Source organism: Hesperophylax consimilis, chromosome 19 (assembly GCF_061612785.1).
Source record: "Hesperophylax consimilis isolate HC1 chromosome 19, BYU_Hcon_1.0, whole genome shotgun sequence".
Lineage (NCBI taxonomy): Eukaryota > Metazoa > Arthropoda > Insecta > Trichoptera > Limnephilidae > Hesperophylax > Hesperophylax consimilis.
The window spans coordinates 19060917-19072205 of NC_142854.1; the positions used below are offsets into that span (position 1 = coordinate 19060917).

At 35.8% G+C, this 11289-nt stretch overlaps 1 long non-coding RNA gene across 1 annotated transcript; it reads right to left on the reverse strand.

Moving 5' to 3' along the window:
- Positions 1-440: 440 nt before the first annotated feature.
- Positions 441-5793, reverse strand: LOC149414950 (uncharacterized). Its single transcript, XR_016303881.1, has 4 exons — positions 5585-5793; positions 5027-5203; positions 2272-2424; positions 441-2164 (listed from the first exon to the last, which is right to left on the reverse strand). It is a non-coding gene; the product is annotated as an uncharacterized LOC149414950 (long non-coding RNA).
- Between the last annotated feature and the right edge of the window lie 5496 nt (positions 5794-11289).

Sequence of the window (11289 nt, forward strand, 5' to 3'; positions counted from 1 at the left end):
AACACATTTGGTTTTCTTTTGTTTTTTTTCTCTATGCTCTGTACAGTGTACACTGCTGTCATCTTTCTTGTAATACGTACTTCGTCAAAAAACCAGTTATTTAGGACGGGTTGTTTCGGAGAATCTGAACAATTCATCAAATTTCAACGTTCATTTTCAAGTTCTGTGAAAGATTTTTTCAAGTTCTGTTTTTATTTCAGTTTTGTCAAGCAACTAGCCTACAATGATATAAAAACAGAACTTGAATAAGTCTTTCACAGAACCCGAAAATGAACGTTGAAATTTGATAAATTGTTCAAATTCTCCGAAACAACCCGTCCTAAAAGTGTTACATTTTAATTTAATCAACACAGAAGATTACAACAATAATTTATGTAAATGAAATGCTATCGATTCTGAAAATAAGAAAAATAATAACTTTCGCCGACAACACAGTCTAGATCACACAAAAAAACCTGGGAAGAAGCATATCGAAACGCGTGTGTAGAAATAAACAGGTTAAAACAATGGTTGGCTGGCAATTACCGCTCTTTAACCGGTATAAAACTTACTACATAACATTTTCACCAAGGGACAAAACCTTTCAACAATAAATTCGAAAATTAGTGTTTATAACTCATGTTAAAATTGTTCTGACAAAAAAGAATTTCATTAAATACTTAGGCACACTAACAGATCAACACATTGACTGGACAGAACACAATGGACAAACTATTAAAATAATACGTAAACTTTACTACATTGTCCTCAAACTGAGAAATAGTCTTCAAAAATCAATGCTGCAAAAGGTTTACTATGCACAAGTCCAATTAATTCTCCAATACAGTTGTGGGAGAGAGGTGGGGGAGGGGGACGTAGGATAAGTGAAGTTATGGGAACATACTTAGAATTGGGCAGACAGTTTTTTTTTAATATATATATGTTCAAAAGTTAATTTGTATGGTAGTATTCCAAAAAATATTTCATGTTAAGAACTTAAGACACTCCTTTAACAAAGAGAATTATTTTGAATTACGAAGGTATTAATTAACAGCTAGAAACATATATTTTAGTCCTGTGGGTAAAGATGTGAATTTTCAATGGTCCTTTTTAAGAACATGAATAGTTGCAGTGGGCACAAAAAAAGACCTTTCTCCACTGTGGGTCAGCAAGTGACGATTTAGAATTCTTTTTGTTGAACATGAATAGTTACAGTCGGGACATGAAAACGGTTTTTCTCCACTATGGGTCAGCAAGTGACGTGTTAGATTTCCCTTTGTTAAACATGAATAGTTGCATTGGGCACAAAAAAATGGCTTTTCTCCACTGTGAGTCAGCAAGTGACGTTTTAGAATTCCCTTTGTTGAACATGAATAGATACAGTCGGGACATGAAAAAGGTTTTTCTCGACTGTGGGTCAGCAAATGACTTCTTAGATCTCCCTCTGTTAAACATGAATAGTTACAGTCGGGGCATGAAAACGGTCTATCTCCACCGTGAGTTAACATGTGCATTTTTAAATATCCCTTTCTAGCACAACGATAGTTGCAGTCGGGACATGAAAAAGGTTTTTCTCCACTGTGTGTAAACATGTGCCTTTTTAGTAAATCTTTTCTCAAACCCAAATAGTTGCATTCCGGACATGAAAAAGGTTTTTCGCCACTGTGGGTAAGCATGTGCTTTTTTAGTAAATCCTTTGTCACACCCGAATAGTTGCAGTCGGCACATGAAAAAGGTTTTTCTCCACTGTGGGTCAACAAGTGACGTCTTAAATCTCCCTTTGTTGAACTTGAATATTTGCAGTCGGGACATGAAAAAGGTTTTTCGCCACTGTGGGTAAGCTTATGCTTCTTTAGTAAATCCTTTCTCACAGACGAATAGTTGCAGTCGGCACATGAAAAAGGTTTTTCTCTACTGTGTGAGAGTATGTGTCTTTTTAGATTCCCCTTAATAGAACATAGATAGTTGCAGTCGGGACATGAAAAAGGTTTTTCTCCATTGTGTGTGAGCATGTGAATTTTTAGACCCGACTTTGTAGAACATAGATAGTTGCAGTCGGGACATGGAAAAGGTTTTTCTCCACTGTGGGTAAACATGTGATTTTTTAGATTCCCCTTGGTAGCAAAAAGATGGTTGCAGTTAGGACATGAAAAAGGTTTTTCGTACGTCTTCACGTTTGACAAGTCTGAAAAAGATTATGAATGAAGCTCTTGAGTTAGGTAAATTCATAAAAAAACGCATAAATTAGGAGAGCACGAATTGTTAACTTTAACAAAACAAAATCGTTTATACCTTCTGTGTGGGAAAATCTTTCAGAGCGCTCTAAGCATTCCTTTTTAATATCCGGGAGGTCTACGTCAATATCTGAGTAATGAATTCCCATTCCAAACTCCTCTCGTTGTCCAGGTTCTATCTTGATGGTAATAGTCTCCACATTAATGCTACCTGGAGAAACAAAACAACAATACTTACGTTGACATGCAAATACGAATAACCTATTGAATTAAGGACTACGACCTTCTTTCTCCGGGAGGAGTTATAAGAAAACTTATTGTTTTAATAAAAAAACATTTATTTACGATTGAAGAAATCATTGATAAATCTTGTAAAAGCGAATGGGATGAGGCACCACGAAGTGAACATAAAGTTATTTGCCTGCACTCCTGTAGAATGGATATTTTTTGGTTTATTATATTGTTAGTGAAATAATGAGTTTGTGCATGAAGACCTACACATACTTTGATGGACGATCATACATAACATATATCATGTGTGGAAAATGTAATATTAATTAATGGATAGGGCCTGACACGCTTATTACGAATATTTTTTAGAAAAAAACTTTATATTCGCCTTAATTACTATAAAAGAAAACTTTTTGCATTTCGGGCGGCGGAAAATAATGAATTTAAATTTTCAATTGCGTTAACCAAAATTCACTTGGCGAATCGATGCGGCGGCAATCAGCTGCCATTAGGTACGTCACTGTTATGTTGGTATCCCTGATACATTGCGTAGATACGACTATGGCTTACTTCGTGGAATACAAATGGATTGGCGCGAAATTATGAAAACACAACAGAATTATAATGTTAACAAACTTTAATTTTTCTAAAATTGAGGGAAATACAGCCCTTTCTTTTGTATCACAAACCATGTTACACAAACCTAGCGTAGCCGTTAAACTACTTGAAAACTGGGATGTTTTTCTTGCCTTGACGCGAGCAGGCGTTATAAAGGGGCACTTTTTTTTGTATCACAAACCATGTTACACAAACCTCGCGTAGCCGCTAAATTACTTGAAAACTGGGATGTTTTTCTTGCCTTGACGCGAGCAGGCGGTATAAAGGGGACACTTTATTTTGCTTTCTACGCTTTGCTCTATCATCTTTTCGTATAGTCACATAATAGAATACTAACATAACAAAATTTGCATGTTTAGTGCCTCCCGCGACATAAATACTCATATTTATTTCTTCTTTCCGGTTTTTTTGTTCCCGGTTATTTTGTTTCCGTTTCCGAACAATGCATTTACATAATTAGTTCCGTCTATTTCTTTCGCCGAACAAGACCTTCTAGTAGAAAAAATGTCGTGCAATTCGTGTTCGGTTGGACTTTTGGGGTTTGGAGACATCGTAAGAAATGAAGATGCCATGATTGAGTGGTTAAGAAGCCACGGAGTGCTTCTCCGGGAGAAAAAGTGCGAACTTTGTCAAAATCTTGGTAGCTTCTCGAAAATGACGTACAGTTGCCGAAAAACGTTTGTGGTGGATTCGGGCCACAATCGGGTCAAGAAAAGGTGCAAGTTTACTGTTTCTATAAGAAAAGGCACATTTTTCGGCCATCCAAATCTTTCAATCGCCAAAATATGCACCTTCGTGTCATTTTGGACGATGATGCGTCCACCTAGGACTACCTTCTTGATGGAAGAGATGGATATCAGCAGTGACACGGTCGTGAACTGTTCGTCGTATTGCCGGGAGGTTTGCGTGCTCTGGTGCGACAAAATGAAGCAGAAGATCGGAGGTGTTGGTATCACCGTGGAAGTGGATGAGGCAAAAATTGGAAAGCGCAAGTACAACCGTGGTAGAAAAGTGGACGGTAAATGGATTTTCGGTGGATTCGAAAGAGAATCCAAGAAAATGTTTGTCTGCGGAGTAGAGGATCCCTCCAAAGAAACCTTGTTGGAAATAATTAAAGCATACATATTACCGGGCACCACAATCATAAGTGATTGCTGGAAGGCGTATGATTGCCTTGGAAATGAAGGTTTCGTACATCTGAGTGAATCACAGTTTATCATTTGTAGACCCAGAAACCGGGGCACACACTCAAAATATCGAGCGGTGCTGGAGAGATGTGAGGGGAAATGTACCCAGATTCGGGAGGAGTAAGGCCCATTATGAGGGATATCTCTGTGAATTGTGGAAGAGATCGGTGCCCAAAAACAAAGACCGACTCCACGAATTTTTCAAAATGTCTGCTGAAGTTTACAAACCCTAATATATTTTGTTTTTTTTTTGTTATATTTTTTTTATAGCAACGGTCGTATTTAGCTCTTGTTAATGCATCATTGATACCAACATAACAGTGCGTTCCTAATGGCGGCGCATTGTCGCCACATCGATTCGCGAAGTGAATTTTGGTTTTACGCAATTGAAAATCAAAATGCATAATTTTCCGCCGCCCGAAATGCAAAAAGTTTTCTTTTATAGTAATTAAGGCGAACATAAAGTTTTTTTTCTAAAAATTATTCGTAATAAGCGCGTCAGGCCCTATCCAAAATTTACCAATGTTTTAACTTTATAAATCGAGATTTTGTCAGCATTATAAGTTTGCTTAGTTTGACAGTTTACTGTGAAGATGCATTTTAAAGGAAATACCAGATAACTAATGAACGTCAAGATAGGACTCCATAAAGAGTGATACAATTTCTGTCTGCAAATCATTCAGAAACGGGAAAGAATTCCTCAAAATCTTAAACATACTTCGTTTATTATTCTATTATTTATTTATATATTATTCTTATTTCCGTAATTCATCTTACTGGTTGACGGAGTGCTCTCCGCATACTGCGAAAATTCCTTTTTTATATCCAGGAGGTGGATATCTAGATGAGTATAAGATATTTCACCTCCCCGCTCTTCCTGGGACCCTGGCTCCACCTTGATGGAAACACTATCTGGGTTCGGAAGATCCATGGCCTTCTTTTACTTGGTCCCAGCTTAAAATAAATCATACCTGAAACAGTATATTAAGAAAACTACATAAAAGTAATCACTTTCAGTTGGAACGACATATTCAAAACCTCGGTGGTGAACTCGAACACTTACAATAATTATCATGGACGATTATTTGACCTATGCATCAAAGATGTCAAATATCAAGACCGAGAGTAAATATACAAAAGTTATGTCAGTCATACGACTAAGTTAAAATGTTATTGCATAAAGCAAACAATGCTTGCAAGTGTCCCGTTGACAGTTTTTTTATAACGCTTATTATGCGAGTCATTCAATTACATGAAAAGAAACATAAACAAAAGGATTATATATTATTATTTTCTTCTCGTGGTGATTTAAATACAAACTAGAATTATGTTTACAATAAATAATCGTGCGGGAAAAACATATGCATAATAAAAATAGAATCAACATTTATAATATCTCACGGCCGCCTTCACTAATAAAACAACAGACCAGAGACCGGGTAGTTCCTATAGAAAACTAAATCTAATGTTGACTGCGCAAATGCCAAGCTTGACTTGCAGTAAATATACTTATCGGGATTAATAAAACCTAATTAAATGAGTTTTTATCGTGACAGTACAGGTTCAGAACAAGTTTAGAACTGTCAAATTTAGTATGGTGTACTTTTGAGGGAGTCGAACCAGTTGCTCCAAGGTCATCTGAGAGAAAGACAGCCTCAGTATCACTCTCGATCCCTATTCAGCACAGGAAGGATGCTTTAAATGGTTTTATCCGTGTTTTGTGACCAGATATGGTAAACATAACTAAATGTACAACATTGGTTTCTATTTCAAGGTGTAGAGTAAAATAAACTATATTGACAATAAGCAAACGCGAGAAAAAATATGTGATGTTATACTTAATGGAATTGACTAATAGGAAAAAGTAAAAGTGTACTCTTCAGTGTCAACAGAAAAACTTACTAATCCTTCGGTTGGCATTTGTGACCTTTGTAAAATTACAATGAACAAAAACATGGGGTGAAATGCAGATCACGCCAAACTCTGGGAATTGAATAAAAATGCACTTTCTAGATGAGAAAAGTGTGTAGAAACTCATTAAAAAAAGAATTAAGGCGCGGAAGAATAAATTGAGGGAGATACAGCCGATCAAAGTTTAATAAAATTGTACTTCGCGATCTGAGGGTAATATTCGGTTTATGGGAGTATAACCGAAATTGAACTTGATTTAGACTAATTTAGGGCTGGGGAATCCGAATCTGAAAGAATTAGGTGGGAGTCGGCACTATTAACTGAGTTATAGGGTTTTGAAACTTCGTACGCGATACATAGGAACCATGTTTTATTTATCAATTATGACTTAAGAAAATCAAATTAGCAACTATTTACTTTTGAAATTTCAGTAGTGCCAACCAAAAAAAGAAAAGTGTTGCCATATAATAATAATATTTTTTAGAAAATAGGTTAGGTGTTTAGTTTGGGTTAGCGTAGGCAGAAGAACATGGGAAAAAGGTATTAGAATTAAATCACAAACCAGTCTATACAAACCTAGCGTAGCCCACAAACTACTTGAAAACTGGGATTTAACTCTAAAGGGGACGCGAGCAGGCGTTATTAAAGGGGCAATTTTGTGTAACAGGAAATAACATGGAAAAAAGGTATTAGTATTAAATCACAAACCGTCTATACAAACCTAGCGTAGCCCACAAACTACTTGAAAACTGGGATAAAACTCTAAAGGGGACGCGAGTGGGCGTTATTAAAGGGTCATTTTTTTGTTATAGAAAATCACAGTTAGGTTAGGTTATATATATACATAAATTAAGTATTTACAAGATTTTAAATAATAAACTACCAATCTGGCAAATGATATTTAATTTTCAGAATTTTCCATGCATTGATATTATTATATGGCAACACTTTTTATTTTTTGGATGGCACTACTGAAATTTCAAAAGTATTAAAAGTTTTTAATTTGATTTTCGTGACAAAATATGGCGGCGGACTGTCCGAATATGGTGATAATATCAGATCGCGAAGTGCAATTTATTAAATTTTGATCGGCTGTATCTCCCTCAATTTATTCTTCCGCGCCTTAATTATTTTTTTAATGAATTTCTACACACTTTTTTCATCTAGAAAGTGCATTTTTATTCAATTCCCAGAGTTTGGCGTGATCTGCATTCCTCCCAAAACATGTACTTACCGTGAAAACTTTTTTTGGTTTTGGGTAACTAAGTATATTATATCGCCAATATTGCCAAATGTGACATATTCTTAAAATGAACATGCACCAAATAAGGGGCTTAGGTTTTACTTGGTCAATATAACATTAACCTATTTACGTACAAGGCAACAATTCAAACTTTTAGAAGAAACGTCACTAGAAAAGTAGAAATGCAAGAATGGGATTAACTTTAGGATATAATAGTGATGGTCACTGAAGTAATACAAAACTGTATAAATGGAACACAAATATCATGCAGTTAATACAATATTACTTCAGATAAGCGGAGTAAAATTGGTATTGTTCGGAGTAACAAGATGCAAGACGCGAATCCATAAATGAACCACTCACTAGATCAATATCTTCGGGTTTTTCATACTGAGCCCATGGGTCCTAAAGTTTGCCATAGATAAAAGTCCGTAACTGAAAAATATACGTCACTACACGACACACTCACCATCGACTAGGATAGAAACTATAAGAAAGGCGTAACCATAGACAATATAATTCTCATTCGGAGCGAACCCCATTGGCTAGCCTTAAAATCGGCCAATGACAGCGACCTATAAACATGCATGAAGTGCGCACTGGTTTGTGGAAAATATACTTCACAAGTCAGCCATAGAGATTACCGTGTCTTTTTTTCTGACCCACTTTTTTCTCGGAGTTATACCAAAACCTCCTAGAACAACTAATGGGACTTGGACACGGTCAAGCGGCTTGATCGCAAGCACGTAGTTTATTGTCTATGGCACTTTGTGTCAAGCATTTTGACCGTGTACCGAAGCTGGCTTGCAAGCATTGCGCAATTCTACGTGCTTGCGGCGAGGCTTGATGCGAATTTATATTTTTGTGGGAATAGACAAACGACAATAGACAAATAAATATCACGTATCATAAACAATGATATAAATTGAATAAAATTGTTATAAAATAGGTACTTAGTTATTGTTTTTGTGTTCAATTTGTAGAAATCCATCTAATTTAAAAATTCTGGAAGTATTTTAGTATTTTTTAATAATTATGACAGCGGTTTTCAAGGTCATTAATAATCAAACTGTAGAATAAATAATTTTCTGAATTTTCAATGGAGAAAACATATTTTTTGTATGAATACCGCACAAGATATTCATACAAAAATAGCTGTAGCCTGTAATACACTTTGCAATTGCTCATGGGTAAAGCGGTACCTTAACTTGTACCATTCTTGACACCAAATTCGTTTCTTTTTATTATTTTATTCAAACATAAAGCTAACGTAAGAGCCAAGAACGCTTTGTCTTTGACAGATTCCATTTTGCCGCCAGTCACGAAATGACAGGAAGGCATAGAAGTACATATACATAGACCACCACGAAATCACAGGAAGGCGTGGCCATGCTTGACGGAGAGGCTTGATGCGGGCTGTCAAGCCGCTAAGCATAGACAATAATAGACAACAATAGACAACAATAGACAAAAAAACTACGTGCTTGCGATCAAGCCGCTTGACCGTGTCCACGTCCCTTAATGGGACGTGGACACGGTCAAGCGGCTTGATCGCAAGCACGTAGTTTATTGTCTATGGCACTTTGTGTCAAGCATTTTGACCGTGTACCGAAGCTGGCTTGCAAGCATTGCGCAATTCTACGTGCTTGCGGCGAGGCTTGATGCGAATTTATATTTTTGTGGGAATAGACAAACGACAATAGACAAATAAATATCACGTATCATAAACAATGATGTAAATTGAATAAAATTGTTATAAAATAGGTACTTAGTTATTGTTTTTGTGTTCAATTTGTAGAAATCCATCTAATTTAAAAATTTTGGAAGTATTTTAGTATTTTTTAATAATTATGACAGCGGTTTTCAAGGTCATTAATAATCAAACTGTAGAATAAATAATTTTCTGAATTTTCAATGGAGAAAACATATTTTTTGTATGAATACCGCACAAGATATTCATACAAAAAATAGCTGTAGCCTGTAATACACTTTGCAAATGCTCATGGGTAAAGCGGTACCTTAACTTGTACCATTCTTGACACCAAATTCGTTTCTTTTTATTATTTTATTCAAACATAAAGCTAACGTAAGAGCCAAGAACGCTTTGTCTTTGACAGATTCCATTTTGCCGCGAGTCACGAAATGACAGGAAGGCATAGAAGTACATATACATAGACCACCACGAAATCACAGGAAGGCGTGGCCATGCTTGACGGAGAGGCTTGATGCGGGCTGTCAAGCCGCTAAGCATAGACAATAATAGACAACAATAGACAACAATAGACAAAAAAACTACGTGCTTGCGATCAAGCCGCTTGACCGTGTCCCAGTCCCATAAGGCCTAGACTCAGTTTGCGCCTCTGGCGGCAATTAATCTTCTAGGAGGCTGAACGTTGGCGGCTTGAAACGTCAGATTCATACATTTTGACTCACTTCACCCACGTCTATGGGCTATTATTGCGTACACCGCAGCGCGTGCGTCTTGATTTTAGCGAAAAAAACTATAAATTAGAAGCGTTAAGCTAAAACCTTTTAGCGACTTTATATATTTATTATCTACAGAAGTGTTTTCAATTTTTAAAATGGTTAACAAGTGCGTTGTTCCGCGTTGCAAAGGAAATTACGATAGCGGACCAAAACGTCACACTTTCAAGTTTCCAAATGAAGTTATTTTACGTCAAAAATGGGTTAAGGCTATTCATCGAGATTTTATTCCAACGAAATATTCAACGGTAAGTGAAATGTGCTTATTTTTATTTCAAAAACAGCGCCTTACAATAACATCGACAATTCGATTTTGTACATAACCTCAATAATGTATATAAAAAACGTGCAACTGCTATGGGCAAATGTGATGTTTACAGATCGTATTCATATTATTTTGATATTAAAAAGTGTTTATTAACGTTGTTGTCGAATTTCGTATAGTAATATCGGTTTTTACAGCTTTTTGCTGTAATAAAAGACAACAAAATGAAAAATCGCAATGTTTCAATCTAGTGCCTAGATATTTAATATTGAACGGCTAATTAACACTATTTTGTAGAAGGGTACTATGTGTAATTAAAATCTATTAATTGTCGTGCATTGTGAAAATGTACCTATATTATATGTACAAGTAAAATTGAATGCATGTTGATTGATGAAGTTTAGAAAGAGATTGACATTTATGGTATGCTGCCAAAATTGCTGTAATTTAATATATCTTTTAAGACATCTGGTGGAAGAATGAGGTTCATTTATAAATAAACATTTAAACATAAATTAACATTAAAGTAATAACTTTTCAGGTTTGCGAGCTGCATTTTAGAAAGGAAGACATAATTTCAGCCAGTGTCCACACCAATATAGAAACTGGAGAGCAATAAATAATGAATTATAAGAGAGTGAAACTTGCTCCAGGAGCCGTCCCATCAATTCTGCCAAATTGTCCAGCCTACCTGTCGGCAACTCCAACATCAGCCCGAGAAAGTGTGGACGCAAGGAAAAGCAGGAAAGAACTTCTCAATTTACAAATAGCAGTAGAAAAGAGCATAGTTTCTAATGCAGTATTTGAATCTCTGAACCATTTTTCAACTTTTGATGAATTTTTAGGTTGCATTGACAAAAATAACTTCCCAACTGATTGTATTACTGTGAAAAGAGAAAGTTCCGTAGTTTTTTTGTTATCTTGCCTCAACTCCATTTCCAAAAGTCATTGCATCTGCCGTTGTCGATATAAATTTACAATTGAGTTTATTTGTTGAATGCATAGAATTAACACAATTAGGTGAAAAAATATTTCCCCAGCAAATAAACAATTACAATGAACTTAATACTATTTTATTATCGATTCAGTCCTTCAAAAATGTTTCTGACAATTCTATAGATACTGTATTAGAAACTG